The following is a 15,878-nucleotide window of genomic DNA, read 5'->3' as shown; positions in this document are numbered from 1 at the left end:
GGACATTCTATGTTTCCCAGACATGGGTGTCTGTTTTCTTCCCCAGGTCAGGGAATTTTTCAGCCAATATTTATTTAAATACATTTTCTGCCCCACCCCTCTCTTCTCCTTTTGGGACCATATATGCAAATGGTAGTATGCTTGATGTTGTCCCAGAGGTCCTTTATACTATCCTTATATTTTTTATTCTTTTTTCTTTTTGCTCTTCCGATTAGGTGATTTCTACTATCCTGTCTTCCAGATCACTCATCTGTTCTTCTGCATCTTCTAATCTGCTGCTAATTCCCTCTAGTGTATTTTTCATTGCAGGTATTGTATTCTTTAGCCCTGGTTGTTTCTTTCCTTTGGTTTTCTAGCACTCTGTTGAAGTTTGCACTATGTTCCTCCATTTTTCTCCTGAATTCATTGAGTATCTTTATGACCATTACTTTAAACTCTTTATTAGTTAAATTAGTTCTCTCCATTTCATTAGGGTTTTTTTTTTCCTGGGGTTTTATCTTGTTCTTTTGTTTGGAACATATTCCTCTGTTTCTTCATTTTGTTTGACTTTCTGTGTTTGTTTCTATGAATTAGGCAGAATAGCTACTTATGGTCTTGAAGGAATTGCCTTGTATAAGACCATCCCGTGTTTAGACTGTGTGTGCCTGGTGGCTTTGACAGGCTAGCTAGAGCTAGAGTAGGAGTGGGCATGGGGTCCCAGGGTGCAACTGCATCGGGCCACCTTAGTAGGATGGCCAGGGCTGGAGGAGGCTTATGGGGGGTGGGGATGTCCTTTCCCTACCTTTTTTATATGTAGTTACTCACTAACCTTTCCTTATCAGCTGTGTATATATTTCCCTTTAAAAAGGGACATTTAGCATTTTCCTGTCACATTTGTATTATAATGAAAGTATGCTTTGAGAAAGAAATGAGAAGCTTTAGTCTGTTATGATGATTCAAAACATTCATCCTGAACTTGCATGACCAAAAACAAAAACAAAAACAAAACACACATTGATGTTGCTTCTTAGTGATATTGTGAATTTACTATTTAAAATGTAAAATTATAATTATCTGAATTTATTCTTCAAACAGGAGTCCATATATAAAAGTAAATCCTGATTGCATGGAAATGGATTCCTGGTGTGTTGTCAGGGTCACCTTTTGGCAGCATTCACCTCCGGCAGAGCTTACACCAGGGTGAAGCATAGGATTTCATAACAGCCAATTTGACTACATAGCAATCCTGATTTTCTAATTAAAGTTCTGACAGAAACACTAAAATAAGAATTGGCAGCTAACTGTGAATTTTAACTATTTGTGTTTTTTCATGCCTGTCTCTAAACTTTTCTGACAGATATCAGTATTTAAAAATAAAGAAGTAAGAGATGTCGTGCTGAGAGGGTGGGACAAGCATGGGCCTCGTTTAACTTGGGTTTGAAACTTGGATCCATTGTTTGCCAGATGAGCGACTTTAGGCAATTTCTTTAATGTATCTAAGATCCTGTTTCACTGCCTGTGAGATGGAGGTACTAATACTGACCACACGTGAAGGTTCAAATGACACAACGAGGGACACTCCCTCTGGCACACCGGCATACATAATAATGGGACAAGAAGCCACCAATTCTTTCCTCCGTAGTTTCAGGGGTAGAAAAAAATACAGGTAGTATCTTTATTTTGCAGTCTTAAGGAAGGCGTCTATCCTTATTATTTTTTCACATTAACCAGTTAAGTGATAATCTTCAAGTGTACAAATCACATGATATTTGGAGCCAGAGACCAGCTTTTAATTTCAGCATCCATTTGGGACTCCTTGACTTTTCTATGCATCAGAAAAGAGACAGAGACAGATAGACAAACGGCAGCACTCAGTTTCAAACCACTGGTAGGGCTGTTGTAAATATTAATAACCAATCAATTACCTTTAAGTGCTTTGGAAAATTGTTCCACACAATAATAAGTATCATGACACACAGAGGGAAAACACTCATAAAGCATGAGACTTCCAAAGGAACAGTCTGCGCCTAGCAGCCTGCAGTATTGTTACAGTTGTATTATCCAGTGACATTTGACACAGGGCCACAACCTTCTGGGAAAGCAGTACATTAGAAAGAGAAAATGATTTTAAAGCTGGTGTATACCTTGCAGTTGCTACACTCTTTCTTGCTGGGAATCAGTTTCTTTTGTTCATTGCCACTGTTATCCGTACTGGGGCTTATTCTCTGCTTTGACCACAGGCCACATGAAAGACAGCTTTCATTCTACTTGCCTATTTTAGGAAGGTTTTCAAAGTTTTCCTTGAACTGTTTTGCTATGTTAGAGCTGATCTGCAGTGTGGTTCAATCTTGGAGACAAGCAGCATGGTGCTGAGGCTTGGAGGCAAGTAGATTTGAATTCCCAACAGGCTCCATTGCCTATGAGCTGTGTGACCTCAGGCAAGTCACTGAGCTACTCTGTGTCTGTTCCTTCAACTATTAAAGAGATATAATAAGATATAATAATATGACATCTTGCAGGAGTTTTGCAAAGATTAAAGTTTTAGGTACATAAGGATATAAAATATAGTTCTTGGCATATAATGGGCCCTCATAAATGTTTAGAAGTACACAGAACAGTCACTCATAAATATTGTTCATGAAATTTAAAAAAATCAAAAGATAAATTACACTAGTGCTAACCCACCCACATTACAGATGATTAGTTTGGATTCAGGATTAAATTTGAAACATCTTGTAAAACATATGCAGGACAGATAAATTAACATTCATGTGCCTTGAGAATCTTAAGTTCTCTATTTCCTGACTTCTGGTATAAAATTTGTAATACAGTCTAAGCTTTTTATATGTTCCTCTTTCTCTCTCTCTCTTTTTTTTTTCATTTTGTTTACTTTGAGTGAACAAATAAACCCATAGCATTGTCTATTGTATTGGTAATTAAAGCTGCAGGGGGAAGCCCAGAATCTAGGAGCTGATAGAGTGAAATTTCTAGAAAAAGCTTAGGTTATTGATGTTATTGGGTGGTTGTTCAATGGTTATTTATTTTGAAACTAGTGAGAATTAACCAAAAAGGAATTTTGGCACAGCTATCTTACCCTTTCACTAAATCAGAATTGGAGAAAGTATCTAGGGCATTTAGCTATTCTCTGGAGAATGTAACTATTTCTTAATTACCTAACTAGGAAACTCATGTGCCTCTGGAGAATTCTTAGGAAACATTAGAGAGAGTTTATGCAAATTGCAGCCTCCGGTGGCAAATGTCCCAGCCTCCGGTGGCAAATGAATCTCCCATGGGAAGTCAGAACTGATACAGCTGGTTCTCCCTTCCAGTCATCTCCTTCTTCATCCCTTTCTACTACCACTCATTTAGGCAAACTTTCTATCTAGTCCCCTTGCTTCCCGTCTCTCCCCACTTCTGCCTATTGTGTGCTCTGCTGATGGAGTTATCTTCATAAAACACAGCTCTAGACAGATCAATTTCTCGTTCACTCTCAGTGCCTCCCCATGTCCACACAAGTCCAAACTCCTTCAAATGATATTTAAGACCTTCTATGATTTGACCTCAATTTATGTCAAAACTTCATCTCTTAGCTTTCTGTCATCACCATCCTGTTCCCTAACCTCATACATTCATTCAACAAACTTTTAAAAAGTGCCACAGATCAAGCATTGGCTGGAAGAGCAAGACACAACCTCTGCTTCCAGGGAGTTCAGAGTCTGGAGAGGGGGCTAAACATGTAAAAAAAAAAAAAAAAGGTTATTGAATAAGGTGCTATCATAGTCATTCACTGAATATCTAATGAATATTTTACAAGTACCTATCATGTGCCAGGAATGCACAGGGCACACGGTGGCAGGAGTGTCTGACTTTTCTTGGGGTCAGCCAAGGATTCCAAGAGGAGGTAGATCGAGCTGATCTTGAGAGATGAGCCGATGACCTCCAGGTACAGCGAGGACAAAATCCATTCTGACACAAAATACCTTTCTGATACAAAGGGAGCACTCAGGACTTTATTTTATTATTATTTTTTAAGTAGGCTCCACATGGGGCATGAACTCACAACCCTGAGATCAAGAGTCCCACGCTCTACCAACTGAGCCAGTTAGGCGCCCCTACTCTATTCATTTTTATATTTGTATCCAGTAGTCATATCAAGGGGATGACCTAGTTAGGAAATCCTATTCCAGCTGAGTCTTGAATTTTTCTTATATAAATTCAGCAATGTAAGGGTAGACTTTATATGGTTGACCTTGGAACAATGCAGAGGTTTTGGTATCAACACCCATGTAGTCAAAAATCCACATATAACTTCCCCCAAAACTTTCTACTAATAGTCTACTGTTGACAGAAGCCTTACCAGGAACATAGACAGTCAATTAATAAATATTTTGTATATTATATGTATCATATACTATATTCTTAAAGTAAATAGAGACAATAAAATGTTACTAAGAAAATAAGGAAGAGATGGAGTAGCTGTGTGGCTCAGTTGGTTAAGTGTCTATCTTTGGTTCAGGTCAGGCTTGGGGTCCTGGGATTCAGCCCCACATTGGGCTTCTTGCTCAGTGGGGACTCTGCTTCTCCCTCTGCACCTCTCCCAGGTCGTACTCTCTCTTTCTCTCTCAAATAAATAAATTAATAAAATCTTAAAGAAAAAGACAATAAGGAAAATATATTTACACAACTGTATTATATTTATATACATAAAATATCTGTGTATAAGTGGATCTTTGCAGTTCAAAACCATGTTGTTCAGAGTCAAATGCATTTGGAAACATTCAGAATTGCCTTGGTTCCAAAAACAAAGTAACACTTGAATCTTTAAAACATTAAATATAGACAGTAATCATGAGCACCTGGTCTCTTGGTATCTTATTGCTTATCTAGACTTCTAGCTTCAAATACCATTTCTGTGTTTGTCTTAGGTTGGATGCCCCAGCAGCAGACCCTGAGGCAAGGATTCATGTGCAAATGATTCATTAAAGAGGTGCTCCCAAGTCGGATGGGTATGGTAGAGGGAGATGCAAGACAGCAGAGGATAGAAAGCCAGGCAAGGTAGATGCCTTGGTAAATATTTTTGAATGAATAAATGAATGAAACATACCAAAGTGGTAATATCCATTATCCACTAGATTGTAAATTCTTTGGAGACTGGGGCCATCTCATTTATCTTGATACTCTACATTGTACCTAATAGAGTTTTTTTTTCTCCAGATTTTCAGTTAACATTTATTGAAGAAGGTAAATTATACTGAATTAAAATATGTTTAGTTGTAAATAATAAAGTGCAGTAGGGGCACCTGGGTAGCTCAGTCAGTTAAGTATCTGACTCTTGATTTCAGCTCAGGTATGATCTCAGGGTTGTGAGATTGAGCCCTGTGTTGTGCTCTGCACTGGACATGGAGCCTACTTAGGATTATCTCTCCTCATCTCTTCTCCTCTCTCTAAAAAAAGAGAAAAAAAAAGGAAGGTTCACTAGTGTTAATATTTGGAGCTATGGATAATTTTCTAAAATAATGTACATGTTTAAGATTTTTATATAAACTGATTATCACATTTAATTATCACTGAATATATAACACATCATTATTTTATGCTCTATGGAGGCAGAAAAAATTCTGTCAAATGGTAACAAAGTGCTTTTTTATCACTTAAAAGTTTTATTTTACACTCATTGCAAGAACTTTTAAAAACTTATTCAACAAAGATATTTTGTGGCATGTCTGTACAATATGAAAAGGAAAACAGAATTGGAATGAATTGGTTAAGCATTTCTAAAAATTTTTCATATTCAGAATTCAACTCTTTGGAATCATTTTTTGATACTGAATCATTAATATCCATGCTTTTGATCAAGAATGTTCTGAAGATGGTAGACTAGGAGGATCCCGAGATAGCAGGTGCATCAGAATCTCCAGAGTTAATCATGAGAGAAGGTCACATCAATAAAAGGGCAGGAAGGGTAGAGACACAGTTGGGAACCAAACTTTTGGTGAGGCTAACTACAAATGGAGGGACACCACAGGCATGGAGAAGCAGAGGAACAGAGCCCACAGCAGACACCCCAGACTGGAGGACCCGTCTCGAGAAGATGAGTCCCCATCACATTTGGCTTCAAAAACCAGTGGAGCTTAATTTTGTAAGTTTTTTTACAACTGGCAGGGCTTAACTCTGGCTACTTCAAAAATCAGGGGCTTGGCTCTGGGAGAGCCATAGGGTCATAGGAAACTGAGTCCCCACCCTTAAAAGGATAGCATAATGAACAACCCCACATAGATACAGCATAGCAGCAGCAGTTTGAAATCACCTCTCATCCTGTAAGCAGCCCCAGAAGGAACTGTGTGCCACTACAAAGTGACTTCTGCTCTGGGGATAGGGGAAAACAAACACACACAAACAGACACACACGCACACACACACACACACACACACACGTTGACTGCAGCTCCAGCAGCCAAACCCTCTGTCAGTGCTCTGCTGACCATTGTTTTTTTTTTTTTAAAAAGATTTTATTTATTTATTCATGAGAGAGAGAGAGAGAGAGAGAGGCAGAGACATATGCAGAGGCAGAGGGAAAAGCAGGCTCTATGCAGGAAGCAGGATCATGCCCTGGGCTGAAGGCAGACGCTCAACTGCTGAGCTATCCAGGTGACCCTCTGCTGACCTTTGTGACTGCAGCCCCAGCAGATAGACCAAGGGCAGGGCATCTGGTCTGATTGAAGTCCCCACCCACCAACAAAAGCCTCTCAGAGGACAAGGCAGGGACAGCACGCAGCAGATAGGGAAAACTTCAGTTCTGGCCCATGGCTGAGGTCAGACATCTGCCAACACTACCCAATGACAAGCCCATGGGGGCCCCAGACTGGCTCCTTAACAGCCATGGACCAAATCGGGCCCATAACAGACAAAGTGGGCCATTGAAGCTGACTGGGCTAAAGGCAAACAGCTCAGCCACAATAGCAGAGTGCAGTAGCCACACAGAAGACACCCTTGAAACCCCCAGTTCTGGCGAACAGGAGACATTGTGCTATACAAAGCATCACAGATCCCTTCTTCATGGGGCCCTACTTTCAAGATCAGGAGATGTAAATGACTCCTAATACATAGACAAACACAGAGAGTTAGACAAAATCAGGAGACAGAGGGATATGTTTGAGATGAAAGAATAGGAAAAAACAACAGCAAAAGAGCTAAATGAAATGGAGATAAGCAATATGCCTGATAAAGAATTCAAAGTAATGGTCACAAAGAATTCAATGTAATGCTTACTGGACCTCAGAAAAGAGTGGAGGATTTTAGTGAGACTTTCAACAAAGAGATAGAAAATATAAGAACCAATACTGATAAAATGTCCATAGTACCAAAAGCATCCTACAGATTTAATGCAATCTCTATCAAAATACCAGCAACAATTTTCACAGAAGTAGAACAAAGATTCCTAAAATTTGTGTGGAACCACAGAAGACCTAGCCAAAGCAATCTTGGGAAAGAAGAACAAAGATGGAGGTATCACAATCCCAGATTTCAAGATATACCAAAAAGCTGTAATAATCAAAACAGTATGGTACTGGCACAAAAAATAAGACATGTAGATCAATAGAACAGAATAGAAAGCCTAGAAATAAACCCACTCTTATATGGTCAGTTAATCTTCAACCAAGGAGGCAAAGATATACAATGGAAAAAAGACTGTCTCTTCAATAAATGGTGCTGGGAAAAGAATACACACAAAAGAATGAAACTGGTTCACTTTCTTACACCATGCACAAAAGTAAACTCAAAATGGATTAAAGACCTAATATGAGACCTGAAACCATAAGAGTCCTAGAAGAAAGCATAGGCAGTAATTTCTTTGACATCAGTCCTGGAAACATTTTTCTAGATATGTCTCCACTGGCAAGAGAAACACAAGCAAAAATAAACTCTTGGGACTATGCCAAAATAAAAAGCTTTACCATAGTGAGGGAAACCTTCAACAAAATGACAAGGCAACCTACTGAATGGGAGAAGATATTTGCAAATGATATGTTTTTTGCACTTTATTTACAATACAATAGCCAAGATATGCAAACAGCCCAAGTGTCCATCAATAAATGAACGGATAGAGAAGATGTGGTGTATATTTACAGTGCAATTTATTCAGCCATAAGATGGAATGAGATGTTGCCATTTGCAACAACATGGATGGACCTAGGGAGTATTAGGCTAAGTGAAACAAGCCAGTCAGAGAAAGGCAAATACCATATGATTTCCCTCATATGTAGAATTTAAGAAACAAAAGAAACAAAGAAAAAAGAGACAAACAAATCAGACTCTTAAATACAGAGAATAAACTGATGGTTGCCAGAGGGGAGTTTGGGGTGGATGGGTGAAATAGATCAAAGGGATTAAGGGTACACTTATTGTGATGAGCACCGAGAAATGCATAGAATTGTTATATCATTATATTGTACACCTGAAACTAATATAACACTGTACATTAATTATACTTGAATAAAAAAAATAAAACCTGAAAAATAATTAAAAAAAGAATGTTCTGAGGCCCTGTTAGCAATTTTTGCTATACAAGTGGAGGCAATGACAGCTACATGATGACAGCCACCTGGCTTCAGGCACAGTAAGAGGCAGCTCAGTTTCAGCTGTGAAAAAAAAATGCATCTTAGAATCAGTGAAATAAAAAGTTCAATGACACACTCATTTCTGAAGAGCTTAATGATTTTCATTTTTAACCAATTCTAACTTCTTTCTCTCTACTATTGTGGAGTCAGTAAATTTTATTAACTATGGTAACTCAACTATAGCACATGGAGTCAAGAAATCCTCATTTGCTTTCATCCTAATGTTATTTGCACAATGATAGTCATCTCATGAAAGTGAACTGCAGAAGTGATCACAAAATTATTAACATTGGGTAGTGATTTAAATACAACCAGTTGAAAAAAAAAAGAACCCTTTAAAATTTGATTATTTAATCTCAAGAGGAACACACGGCAGTTATGTACATTGCAATATTCTTCTCATCATCTCTTTCACTCCTTCACTAGTAACTAAAGTGACTGGTCATTAAATGTATTTTTAAACTTCTTTTTTTTTTAATCTCATTTTTCATTGAGGTAAAAGTCACATAAAATTTACCATTTACCATTAGGCACAATTCGATAGCATTAAGTACATTCACAATGTTGTGCAACCATGACATCTGGTCCTAAAACATCATCATCACCCTAAATGCATAGCTTGTATCTGTGAAGCAGTCTCCTCCCCATTTTCCATTGTCCCCAGCCCCTAGCAACCACTAATCTGCTCTCTGTTGCTAAGGATTTTACTTATTTTGGCTCTTTCATATAAGTGGAATCACGTGATATATGACCTTGTGTCTGGCTTCTTTCACTTAGCATAGTAGTTTTGAGGTTCATCCGCAATGTAGCATGGGTCAGTACTTCATTTCTTTTTAGGGCTAATATTCCATTACATGGATATACCACAGTGTGTTTATCCGTTTATCCGTTGGCAGACATTTGAGTTGTTTCTTTTGGCTATTGTGCTGCTAGGAGTATTGTTCTTCAATTCTTTGGGGTAGATACCTCCGAGTGGAATTGCTAAATTATGTAGTGATGCTATATTTAACTTTTTGAGGAACTGATACATTAATCTCCATGGGGACTGCATCATTTATATTCCAATCTGCAATGCAGGAGGGGTCCAATTTCTCCATGTCCTCATCAACATCATTAAATACATTTTTGAAAACAGTTTTTCTGGAACCCTAAAACAGAGGTCATCAAAGTTTAAATTTACAGAATTATTTTTTAATTTTTTAATTCATGAGAGACACAGAGAGAGAGAAGCAGAGACACAGGCAGAGGGTGAAGCAGGCTCCCTATGGAAAGCCTGATGCAGGACTCAATCCTAGGACCCCAGAATCACGCCCTGAGCCAAAGGCAGATGCTCAACCACTGAGCCACCCAGGGGTCCCTTGCAGAACTTTTAAAAGGTCATTTTGACACATTGCTTGGATTTTGCATTAGCGATGCTGGATTATCCAGTACTTCCCTGTTCTCTGGGCATCTGTTTACTCTGGGAGCCTCATGTGTTTGACTTCACAGCTAGTTTCAAGGCTCCCTCCCTAGGTCCCTCTATGGTATAGAACCTTCCATTCTGTCATAGGCTTTTATTTCCCTGTTTTCTCTCTGCAGCACACAAGCCTTCCTCCCCACCCCCTCATCTCAGTCATATGCCAGCCAGGTGGGAAAGCCAGTGAGAGCACCAACAACCGTCCCAAACTCCCCCTGGTCCGGTCTGATCTTCTCTAAAGAGACTCCCAAGGCTTGCTTAGCATGACAAACACTGTCCCCATTGGGCTGTTCTGCTATTCCATGCCCCAGCCCAACCCTTTCCTAGGAAAACCTAGCAGCTCTTCAATCAAGCAGATCCTCATGTATCTTATCAGAAATCTTGTAATCCTGGTGTGGTGTAAAGGACATTGTATTCAATGACTGAACACCTGGATTCCAGGTCCTATCCTGCCACCCATGACCTTCATTCTTTTCAGCATTCCCCTCTGACTTCCTGCTATGCACAAGGTACTGAATTGCCAGACTGCTTACCCTGCCTAGGTCTCAAATTGGTAACATACCTTCTTTTCCTCAAGACTGGATGACTTTAGACATCCACTCTAATTGAAAATAACTGTGATTATGATTTGAAAGGCAGCGATGCCTAGAAGGAGAGATGTAACAGATGGGTAAAAATTTCTAAGGCATTTGAGAGTTGACCTCGGATGTTAAAAGAAATTCACCATTTAGTGTTATCAGCATTTCATAAAGCCCCCAAATTTTGGTAGAACAACAACAACAACGAGTCTCTGAATGAAAGTCGGCTTCTTATTTATTTTTTTATTTTTTATTTTCAAAGATTTTATTTATTAAATCATGAGAGAGAGAGAGAGAGGCAGAGACACAGGTAGAAGGAGAAGCAGGCTCCATGCAGGGAGCCCGACGTGGGACTTGATCCCCAGTCCCCAGGATCACGCCCTGGGCTGAAGGTGGCGCTAAACCGCTGAGCCACCGGGCTGCCCTCTTATTTTTTTAAAATATTTTATTTATTTATTCATGAGTGGCACATCCTGGCACCCCGGGACATCATGACCTGAGCCGAAGGCAGATGCTGGGCAGGCCCGGTGGCTCAGCGCCGCCTTCAGCTGGGAAGCCAGGCTCTGACCCGCATCTCAACAGCACGTGCCACCTGCGCTGTTTCTCAGGTGTCTCTGTCCCTAGAGGGTGCTCTCTGGATTCGGGCCTCCAGGTTCTGGGTCCGCGGGCAACGAGCGTGGGCCAAGCGTCACTAGCGCCCGCGGCCGCTAGAGGGCAGCGCGGAGCCTGGGCCGCGCTCTCCCGGCCGCGCGCCGGGCCCTCGCCCAGCTCCCCGCGGGCCCGCAGCGGCTGCGCTCGGCGCGGGGCTCCTGCAGTCCGGTCCGCCCCGGAGGGGGGCGCAGGGGGGCGCACATCCACCTTATTTCATTTCTTTTTAAAAAATATTTCATTTATTTATTCATGAGAGACGCACACAGAGAGGCAGAGACACAGGCAGAGGGAGAAGCAGGCTGCACGCAGGGAGCCCGACGCGGGCCTCGATCCTGGGTCTCCAGGGTCACGGCCCGGGCTGCAGGCGGCGCTAACCGCTGAGCCACCCGGCTGCCCCCATCCACCTTACTTCAGAGACAAGCCCGGGGAGGGGCACCTTGTCCTTTCCGAGACGCCACCCTGCACCGGGAGCCCGGGAAGGGTTTTCCTTTTTGGGGATCAAATTGTGTCACTTGAATTCATCATTGGCATGAAAATTATAAAGTCCTTTAGGAGCGTTGAACTAGAAAAGACTAAGCAGACGCTGGCTCGTCAAGGTTGGGTGACCCACTGAAAAATGCTGCGGGAAACTTTCCTGCTGTCAATTTTGTCAGAGACAACAGCACGGTGATACCATGTGCTTTGCTTACCTAGAATGATGAGCATCATGTGCACTTGGGCATTTCCTTAGAATTTTTTTAAGTTTTTTTTTTAAAAAGATTTTATTTATTTATTCATGAGCACACACAGAGAGAGGCAGAGACAAAGGCAGAGGGAGAAGCGGGCTCCATGCGGGGAGCCTGATGCGGGTCATGATCCCAGGGTCCTAGGAGCTAAAGGCAGGTGCCCCTCCTTAGAATTCTTTTCTGCATGTTCTCATTTTACCCTTAGCTCTGTGAGGGAGGCATTATGACTATCTGTCCCCATTTTATTTATTTTAAAACTCAATCTCAGGGTTGGGGAGGAAGGCTCCTCATTCAAAATCTATTTTAACAATTGAACATTTTCCAAAGTAAATTGATGTGGAAAACATGAAATGCCACTAGAGAGCTTATCTTAAAAAGGAGCATTTCCTGCTCTACCCCTTCCCACACTCTGTCTCTGGTTCTGCAACTCAGAGGCAAACATTTGGATTGTCAGGGATTTGTATTTGTCCCCGCCTATGTCTAAGGAAAGTTCATGTACTATTATTTTTTGGTTTCTAAGTCTAGTCGTCAGCAATCGATTTAGCTTTTTCGAGGAAGTCTCTGGTGATCCCTATTTTGAAGATGAGCAAACCAAAGCTCAGGAAGTTTAAGCTACTTGTCCAAGACCACATAACCAAGAGCTAACAGAAATTAGAACCTGCATCTTCCAAGTTTAGAATCCATGTAGTTTCCATCACTGTGTTGTGGGGGTCACTCGAAGCACACGGATTACCCTCCAGGGCCAGCGCTTGGCATTCAGGTACGGAGATTGATGTAATAAGTCTCCTTAAAAGAGTTGTCAGATAGGATACAAGATGCCCAGTTACATTTGAACTTCAGATAAAGCACAAATGTTTTTTAAGTATTAAGTGTGTCACCAGAATTGTATAGGATATACATGATGAAATGTTATTTATACCTTTATTGGCTAAATCTGGCAAGCCTACCTTAAAACTATGAATTTAGGCCTTCTACTTTGGTTTTATTTCATTTTATTTTAAAGATTTTAAAATTTACTTATTCATGAGACACACACACACAGAGGCAGAGACATAGGTGGAGGGAGAAGCAGCCTCCTCGCAGGGAACCTGATGTGGGACTCGAACCCAGGATCCCGGGATCACGACCTGAGCAGAAGGCAGACAGTCAACCACTGAGCCACCAGGTGTTCCTCTACTTTAGTTTTAAAAGTCTAGGACTATAGTGAGAGGTCTGTGATTAATCCATGACAAAGAAATTTTTCTTAGACATTATTCATGATTTCCATACAGATTTAATACAAAACAGGCAAAACTTAAAAATACAGTGTTTAGGGATTCAAACATATAAAGAAAATTATAAAGAAAAGAAAGCAAGTTCAGGAGAGGTGGGGGAGATATCCTGAGAAGTGGGATAAAGGGGCTTCTTAGGTAGAGGTAAACTGACAGTGGTGCAAGGGTGGTTATTTTATTTTTTTTGGTGTCATATGTTTCTATGAGCTCTTCATACGTATGCTATATATTATTAAAAATAAAACAAAGGCTAGCCTAGATTCTGGAATGACAGAGGCATAGGTTCTCATCCTACTTTAGCCCAGCTACCTTTATTTTTTAAATTTATTTTTAAATATTTTATTTATTCACAGGAGACACAGAGAGAGAAACAGGACATAGGCAGTGGGAGAAGCAGGCTCTCTCTAGGAGCCTGATGTAGGACTCAATCCCAGGACCCTGGGATCACGACCGTGAGCCAAAGGCAGACGCTCAACTACTGAGCAACCCAGATGCCCCCCCAGCTCACCTTTTGTTTCTTCATCTATAGAATGGGAATAATAATCCTTATTAATACATTGGCAGCATTGTTGTGTGGTTCAGAAATAACATATGTAGAGAGCACAGAGCAAACAGTAGCACGTTCTTGGGAAATTTCATTTGTTCAGGTTCATGTGGGGTGGAAACCAGAAGAGTGTGCCAGGGTTCCCACTGGGTAAACTTTGGTCAGAAACCACGTTACCTTCTGTTGGCTGTTGTGTTCTTACCTAAATTCTCTTTCATTAGCGTGTTTTTCAGTTCTGAAGACATGGCTTGACACTTTCATAATGTTGGAGGTTGAAATACTTCTGAAGAAAGGAACCAAAGCCCTTTAAGAAGTAGATTTGTGAGTGCAGGAGAGGATGTTTGTAACTAGAACAGTTAAAACGTCAATTCCCTGCTAATGTTAAGTACTAGCCTCAGAGCACGGGAGACACACAGATCAATGAGGAAAAGTCTTCCAATTGGACCAGGCAATCATTTGCCCTGGACATACATAAAGCAAAGTATTTTTCTTAATTGTATATTCTCAGTAGTCTTACCCCTGATATTAAAATTATTCCTCTGGGTGGAGAAATACATTTTTGGCAAAATTCTGAATTGCTTTTTAAATTTCCAGTTGTATACTTCCACACACCCTAATATATTGAAGTCTTTCTAGTTTTTATTTTTTATTTTTTTTTAAGATTTATTTATTTATTTATTTATGATAGCCATAGAGAGAGAGAGAGGCAGAGACACAGGCAGAGAGAGAAGCAGGCTCCATGCTGGGAGCCCGATGTGGGACTCGATCCCGGGACTCCAGGATCATGCCCTGGGCCAAAGGGAGGCGCTAAACCGCTGAGCCACCTAGGGATCCCCCTTTCTAGTTTTTAAAAACCCCAACTGTCCTTAACTAAAGGTTTTTTCCTTAAGCCATGATTTAATTTTAAGTAAACAGTTCATTTATTTAACCAGAGGAAGAGAACCTTCAAATTTAGAATGGTAACTGAAATATTTTTCTTTTAAGTATTCAGCATTGACTGAAAGGAGGACTTGCTCTATCAGTTTAGCAGGAAATATTCTACAAAAATTTATTTTTATGCTTCTTGCATTGAGTTAAAGTGCCTTGGGAGTAAAATGTCCAAATTCACCAAAAATCCATTGATAAACCATTTCACCTTAAAAAATGTTAATACCCAATGCTGCCAAAGATACAGTGAAGTGGGAACTCTTCTAGTGGGGTGTAAATTGGGACTATCTTCTGGAGAGCAGTTTGTTGGAATGTGTTAAGAGCTCTAAATATGTTTATATTTTTTGACCTTATAATTCTACTAGGACTGTTTCCTTCAAGACTCTCAGAGACATGGCCTCAATCAACAGGGGCCTCCATCTTCCCGTCCTCAGAGGCCTGGGTCTAAGAATAAATATGCATGTGTATTTATCAAGTATTTCTGATAATGCTGAAAAAGCAAGTTATCTAAACGTGGATCAACAGGGGGATGACAAGGTAAATTATTGTGCAGTCATATTATGAAGGATAAACCCATAAAAAGCATGTTGACTAAGATGTCTATGAAAAGAAAAAATGCTCACATTTATGTTATGTTAACATTATGTTAAATGAGAGGAAATTATGTAAAATGAAGATAGCAGTATGAAGTGGTACAAATGAAGAAAGCAGTATGAAGTGGTACAAAATGATCTCAATGATGTAAAATCTGTATCTATAAAAATATTGGAATAAATAAACCAAAAAACTAATAAGTGGTAATTTTTAGATTGTGGGATTGTAAGTGATTTTTGTTTTCTTTTTATGCCTTTCTCTATTTTCCAGATTTTCTACAATGAGCACTATTGTCATTATACTAAAAAAAAAGAAAGATATTTTAAAAATTTCATGGTGTTGGCATATTTTTGTATTTGTTATACTTTAATTGACTCATGTACAAAGAGAAAGAAGTCTCAGGGCACAGGTAGGGTATATCATTTTCAGTTCCTAAGCGGGGATAAAAAGGCATTTTCTCTAAGAGGATTTGTGCAGCTTACATTATTGTTAAATCATATCACTTCACTATATTTAGGGAACCCTAGCACATGGG

At 40.0% G+C, this 15,878-nt stretch overlaps 1 long non-coding RNA gene across 1 annotated transcript in view; it reads left to right on the top strand.

Annotated features, from left to right (window-relative positions):
* LOC121499325 overlaps positions 1–15,461 on the top strand; it is a 33,286-nt gene extending 17,825 nt beyond the window's left edge. Inside the window, exon 3 of the long non-coding RNA XR_005990094.1 lies at positions 15,115–15,461. This is a non-coding gene — a long non-coding RNA (uncharacterized LOC121499325). The remainder of the gene's footprint in view (positions 1–15,114) is intronic.
* The last annotated feature ends 417 nt before the right edge of the window (positions 15,462–15,878 follow it).

Source organism: Vulpes lagopus, chromosome 10, assembly GCF_018345385.1.
Source record: "Vulpes lagopus strain Blue_001 chromosome 10, ASM1834538v1, whole genome shotgun sequence".
Taxonomy (NCBI): Eukaryota; Metazoa; Chordata; class Mammalia; order Carnivora; family Canidae; genus Vulpes; species Vulpes lagopus.
Note: the sequence above shows the minus strand (reverse complement) of the source record. Positions and strands in the feature narration are given on the sequence as shown.